We start from the raw sequence: 7,627 nt of genomic DNA, 5'->3' as shown, positions 1-7,627 counted from the left end.
TACATATAACCTAAAATCTTCTTTAAATATTCAACAATCTAGAGGACCTGATCTGGGAGCAGCAAGATTTGGGAAACCACATTAACAACCAGGTCACATTTATATGTGCTTAACCCAGTAGGAAAACAAACTCCAAAATTACATTACTGTTTCCTCAGTACAACAGCCTCACGCCTGAGCTTAACTCAGCATCCTCAGTATAAAAACAAGAGCTAATACACAAAAATGGGGTGACATCATCAGTTGCTGATTGGCTGGGATATCGTGAGGTTTGGCTCTGGTACCCACCCTACAGATCCCTAGTCTGAAGAAAACAGCCTGGAGCATTACATGTATCATTAAATGTACAGCATAGATACAATTTTACAATGTCTCCTATCAGAGGGCCCTCTTTAGCCACATTCCTCTGCATTCAGAGAGAGGAACCAGACCTCTTTGTCAAGGCACACAAAGATCATTAGTTATTAATTTTTAATAGCACTTTATTCTAAATGAAATAATAGGCCTTAACCCAGCAGAAACAACATCTCATTCGAAGAATTAAATTCTCTCTCCCTTTACACCTAACATAAAAAACAAGTTCAAATTAGCAGTGAGTTGGAAACTACTTTGTTACTTAATGTGGACAAAACAAAAGTTGTGTTACAGAATGCTGTTGAGGTTCATTAACAGAAACTTGCAAGGAGGAATGGAAAGACTTTATGCAAGAAAAGTAAGGGTTCAGGACCATGTAAGCTTATAGACTACGGGATCCAAAAAGCAAAAAAAACATCCTTTTGGGGACCAATGCAAAATTAAAATCTTCAAGATTTATTTTCAACAGTAAAAAGTGCTTACAAAGTCTTTTACAAAAAGGAAATTCCCTTACATTTAAACCATCATTTACTCATTAATATAAATGCTGGCTTCAGATTTTATATCAGTAACCATAGAAGAAATATAATAATCATAACCACATACAGTAAAGGTATACATGTAAGACACAGAAGAGAACATACAGTATTAAAACTTAATTAAAACAGACCCACAATTTTGAACTGAAGAGAGGAGAATGAACATGAAACAGCCTTCACAGAAAATAGCAAAAGAGGCCATGCCATAGAGGTCTAATAACTCAGCAAAAATATTTTCCTTTTATTCTTTCAAAACTGCTTAGCTAAAGTTCATTATCTGACATTTCTCTTTAATGGTTCAACGTCTACTGATTGACAAGACTTTGTCACTCTAGGGGTTTCAGTTCTGAAGTTGGCTTTGTAAAGTCTGGTGTTCCTCTGGGCTCTATACTGGGGCCCCTACTATTCAGCATTTACATGTTCCCATGCTATTCAGCTATTAGGTCAGCTATTCAGCTATTAAAATCACATGGTCTGAATTATCATTGCTTTGTTGATGATACACAAATCTATATCCATTCTAAACCTGAGATCAGGGCGGCTGTCTCTGCTCTAATTTCATCTCTGACATAAAAACCTTGATGACTCAAAATTTTCTGGATTTGAATTATGAAAAGACTGAAGTTATTCTTCCCGGCACACCCAATCAACTAAAGCTGATACAGTAACTAAACTGATGATGGCACTGTTCTTGAATTTCAATGGCAATTGAAGAATGATATTTGATCCAGGCTTAACATTTGTCCCACATGTGCAAGATATTGTAAAAACATCATTCATCTCAATAATATTGCAAGTCTACATCCTATGTTGACTCTATCATATGGATATTCAGTACGAGTTGATTAATTTGCATGGTGATAATGATAACCCATTTTTCACTGTGCTGTTTGGAGTACTTTTTACCCTTTTCTGTGAGAAGATCTTGATTGCATTAGGACAGTACATAAAACATGCCAAATCCTTCCCTTGACCTAGCCAACAAACATTGCTATGAAGTTCAATATCCTTGTATGCACTGTATGCATCTCCTGAAAGAAAGTCTTAAACAGCCTGTACATTAAGACAGTTTGAACAACAAAGAATTTCACTATCTGCACCACCGGAGTCATCACATTATTAAGTTCATAATTCTAAATCATCGCACTAGGAGATCCCTGATGAATAATACAATGAAAATTTAAGGTGAGATGGTCAATGTGATCCACTTTGGTCTTTGCGAATCCTTTCTGTTTTCCGACCATAGCAGGGACACCGTCAGTCATCACAGAAAATATCCTCTTGATGTAAATTCCTCTTTCCACAAAAGATTGAATAAACATCTTAGCTATATCTTTCCCTGTAGTTGTGTCATTTGTGGGTTTAGGCAGCAAAGCTCTTCTTGAATTCATTCTGTGATTTTGTAACTTGCTTCTGTGGCTTGACTTTTACTTACTAGAGCCTCAGCCTTGTCCACCTCATCCTTGAAGTGTTTGTTATGTTTTGTCTGAAAATGTCGTTGGACACTTGATGTGCAACAAACAACTCTCTCACAACATAGAGCACACACAGCACTGTATCTACAGTATGTGGAACACATCTACATTTATCTCTCCAAAAAAGGCTGAAATGAGTGAATATCTAACTTTGCTTTAGCCATTTTGTCCAAAATGTTTTACTTTACATACTTAAGTGTGAAAAATGTTATCATTTGTTGTGAAAATGTTGTGAGCTTTCCAGTGAAAACAATAGACTAGACCTGCTAAACATAATGCACTAAATAAGCCAAGTGAATGTTTTTTTTCTACACCAAAGACCTTCCTTTGGGTAGCATGTTAAAGAGAATTACAGAATATTCAGGCATAGTTTTATATTTTTTAACTTAATTTCTTAATTATTAGACATTTATCACACGTGTTGTTAAAAATTCATGCCAATAATGGCACACATATGCCATAGCTTCTAGATCCATATAATATAGGTGTTCAGCAGACAGAAAAAGCTTAAAATCATCCTCCATTAAAACATAACTTTGACCTTTATGGAATGCCTGGGAAAATGGTTACTACTTATAATTGATTAATCTACAGGAATCTATTAAATCATTTTGCATTCCTGACTTGGAATGACTTGAGTACCTCAAGTGACTTGAGTACTTGGAATGACTACAGTACCTGATGTAAATATCCTCTGAATTTCTAGTTATATCTAATTCAGTTCATGATTTTGGATTTATGAGATTTTCAGTTATGAAGTCGGGCAGATGATAATTAAGAATACTGTTCTGAACAGACTTTTTTACTGGCAGATATTACAGCTAAGTCTTCTTGGTGATAAATTAGCCTGAGGGAAGGCCAGGTCATTTGCATGTTTGCACTCCCTTTGGCTGTTTGCTTCAAATCCAATGAAGGTATATTTTTTCATCTTGTACACTAAGGTAGCTTTTAAAAATGTCCACCATTTGCTTGTACTCTGTAAATTATTATGTGAAAATTACTGTTGAGAGTGAACCAATCACAATCCAAATCAAATCCAAAGGTAAGTAGCATACACCTGCCATCAACAATTAACCCCAAATAAAAATAAGCTGTTCCTGTAGGATTTCCTTGAAACATTCATGGTTGCATCCTATCCTATCCTATCCTGAGATAGCCATGGTCTGCAAGGAGCTGACAAACCATCTACGGGATCTTATTGTTGAAAGGTACCAATCAGGAGAGGGGTGAAAAGAATATTAAAGATATTGGATGTACCATAGAGCACTGTGAAGACTACCATCAATTAGTGGAGAAAATATGGCACCACAGGGAGGCTACCAAGAGGCCTACAGTTACATTAAAGGAGCTTCAGGAATTTCTGGCAGGTATCGATCACTCTTTGCATGTGACAACAATCTCCCGAATTCTGCACAAATCTGGGCTATGGGGTAGGATGGCAAGACGGAAGCCATTTCTTACAATAAAGAACATCCAAACCCGTCTAAATTTTGCAAAATAATACATTCAATCACCCTACAACATATGGGAAAATGTCTTATGATCTCATGAGACAAAGGGTGAACTTTTTGGCCTAATACTACAAGATATGTTCGGTGCAAAGACAACACAGCCCATCAACCAAAGAACACCATACCTACTGTGAAGCATGGTGGTGGAAGCATCTTGCTTTGGGGCTGCTTCTATTCAGCTGGGACAGGGGCTCTAGTCAAGATAGATGGGATAATGACTAGCTCCAAATATCAAGATATTAGGGCACAAAATCTGCTGGCCACTGTCAGGAAGCAGAAGATAAAGAGGAATTTTACCCTCCAACATGATAATGACCCATCCAAGTCAACCAAGAATGCCTTCAGAAAAAGAAGATCAGTCTTGGAATGGCTCAGTCAGAGCCCACACCTCAGTCCCATAGAAAACCTGTGGAATGACCTAAATAGTTTCTAAATAGGGCTTTGCACAGGAGATCCCCTGGCAATATGAAGGAGCTTGAACTTTCTTGCAAGGAAAAGTGGGATAAAATTGCAAAGTCCAGGTGTGCAAAGTTGATTGAGACTTATTCTCAAAGACTTACTGCAGTAACAAATGCAAAAGGTGCTTCCACAAAGTTTAAGTTGGGGGGTGCACACTTGTGCAACCAAGGTGTTGTAGGTTTTTAATTTATTCTTCCCAATAATTATCCATTTGTTTTTCTCTTGAATTTTGTTGGTTGCAAAGTCACATTAAAGATGGAAAAATGTCTGTAAAAGTCTGGGCACCCCTGGCCACATTACATGTTTTGTTGATTTTCTAAGTGAAAAGTTAACACAACCACTCCAGCAAACAAACTTAAACTTTACATATTTCTGCAAACATAAATGCACAGTTACTATTTATTTGCTACATTTAATAGATTGAAAAAATGAAACAGTAAATGTGGCATGTCCAAAAGTTGGTCCACTAGTATTATTATTTTGTAAGGTCTCAGAACTGAATTGACTCATTAGGTCTTAATCTTAAGGTGATGACAGTTCCAGAGCTTAATAAATTCTTAATAAGTATTGTTCAGGAGACAATGGTATGAGTGTATCTGAAATAACAAGGACATGCGTTCATAGTAAAGCCACCCAAATATTTATTTTGGATGTATTAAAAATCTTTAAATAAATATCTTTGAAAGTCATTGATACTGTTGAAAAAGTTAAAATGTCTGTGCCAATCCCATTCTAGCAAGAAATGAAAGAGTATCTGAATAGATTTAACTGTATAAGGAAAAGTAAAACAAAGCTTACCCCATATTGCTCACCATTTGAGTATGTTTGATGAAAGCTGGTAGCCTGTAGCTGTGCACAGATAATCAGGATTTAAATATAAAACTCAGAGATATTCTAGATAACCCTCGTGTAAGTGCCAGAATAATGGAGAAAGCAGATTCATTAGGTTAAGATGCCATTCTGAACAATTAACACACCCAACAGCAATCAATTTTGCATGGAAGAGAGGTAGAAAAGTCTGAGGGATGAGATCATTCTCTACATAATTCTAGATAATTCTAATCTACATACTGTAGATGATACCTTAGTGCAGGGGTGGGGAACAAGGGCCATTTGGATATTTATAACATCATCTGCGGGCCATACAAAATTATCAATTTAAAAATTAGCCTGCTATATTTGGTCAAACATTTAATTAACTCATCCCTAATGTGTTGGCTGGAACTGCTTCTCTTTGGTGAGGCATGTGATGTTAGCTGGTATTGATGATGTTGCTACTCGCAACTGCTTTTCCAGGTTTCTTCGGTCAGTCTGGAGCGCAGTTGACTCTTTGCAATCGTAGGTTTTGAAAAGAACTGCTCGCAGCAGTAAGTTGTTCCGAACACAGATGCATATTGCAATGCATGTCTCCTCAAAGTGGGAAATTCATCATTGCTTATGTAACGTTTATAGAACTCAAGCAGTGGGAGGTTGTTGTACTATCTTTCAGCTCATCATCACTTTGCGGGTGAATGATTTCGTGAATGATTTCGTGTTGTATCAGGCACATCAGTTGGTTCCACATTGAACGGTGTAGCAAAGATGTTCAATTCCATTTGTTTCAATTCCATTTGTTTACTTTTCACATCCTTGAATCTGTCATTAAATGCCTCAATTAGTTTCACACATTCACCAGCATATTCAAGTGTCGTAGAAGGCTTTTGTCCTTCAGAGTGAGGAAATGCACCATGTTATTTATTTCGTGTTGCACTTTCCACGGCCTTAATTTAGCTTCAAATGATTTCACGATTGAAAGCAGGGAGCTGAGAAGCTGGTTGGGGCCCTGCAGTTTGACATTAAGCTCTGAGAGGTACTTGGTAATGTCCACCATGAACGCTAGATCACACAGCCACTTGCTATCATTGAGTTCCCTGACAGGTTTTCCCTTTATCTCCATGAACTGCTTGACTTCATCCCACAGTTCGTAAAACCTCATGAGCATGTTCCCACGACTCAGCCACCACACTTCACAGTGATAAACAACATCACCGTACTCAGAGTCAAGATCATTCAGTAACTCCTTAAACTGGTGGCTGTTAAACCCTCTGCTTTTGACAAAATTTATGCATGACACTACTGTTGACTTCACATTGTTGAGCCGCACAGAGACTTTCTTGGTGCATGATGCAGTGGCATATAATTAAATCACTTGGATCAAGACTGAGATGATTCAGTTATTTCTTGACAAATGCAATTAACCCTTTTTGTGAGCCAACCATGGCTGGAGCTCCATCTGTGGTAAGGCCACTTAACTTTTCAAATGTTAGCTCAAGTTTTTTCATTGATAAAACAAGTCTCTCAAACAAGTCTTCACCTCTTGTAGTGCCATGCATGGCTTCCAGTGACAGCAGTTCCTCTCGCGTGTCAAACTCTGCAGTCATCCCACGAATGAAAACGCCCAGTTGGGCAGTATTTTTTATGTCTGTTGACTCGTCACAAGCCAGAGAGAAAAATTGGAACTCTCCTGCAGTGTCCTTCAGTGTTTTTTCAATATCTTGTGCTAAGTCAGTAATCTGATCTGAGATGGTTTCCCGAGACAAACTAACACTCTGAAACAATTTTACTTTGTCTGGTGCTAACAACTCCGCAGCAGCCACCACGCACTCTTTCACAAACTCTCCCTCTACATGAGGCCTCAGCTTCTTTGCGATTAGCTCGATCACTACATAACTCGTCTGAAAAACGTTGTCTCTGTCACAACGAGGCCTAGTGAAAGCGGCTTGTTGTGATTCCAAACTCCGCTGAAGAGCATTGATTTTATCCAGACACATTTGGCCTTCCAATTCATTGAGTTTAGCATGTTTTGAGCTGTAATGACGCTCCAGATTGGCTTTTTCATTTTTCATTACTGCTAAGGCATCGCCACAAACTAGGCACACAGGTTTGCCTTCAACTTCAACAAAAAAATAAGGTCTTTTCTGTGTACTGTAATTTCCTTAATCTTCATCTGAGATTCAGTTTTTACGAGGATTGTTGATCGTGGACGTGTGGATAAAGGTTGGATTGGAGTTATCGTCTGTGTAGACAAAGAAATCGACAACATCGTCGTCAATCATCGGAGGCAAGGTCGCAAGGAATCATCTCATCATCACCGGATCGCCATAGTTTCGCCACAGTGTGTTAACACTTCCGCAATGTGTACACTCCCAGCCTGCCTGGCACTGACTGTCCTCTGAGTCACCGCAATACAGGCAGACGGGCCGCGGGCAGCCGACGAGAAGCGTATGTGTCTGTCCCGTCATATACTCGT

The sequence above is a fragment of the Lepisosteus oculatus genome, chromosome 6 (genome assembly GCF_040954835.1).
Source record: "Lepisosteus oculatus isolate fLepOcu1 chromosome 6, fLepOcu1.hap2, whole genome shotgun sequence".
Lineage (NCBI taxonomy): Eukaryota > Metazoa > Chordata > Actinopteri > Semionotiformes > Lepisosteidae > Lepisosteus > Lepisosteus oculatus.
This window is presented reverse-complemented; position numbering follows the sequence as displayed.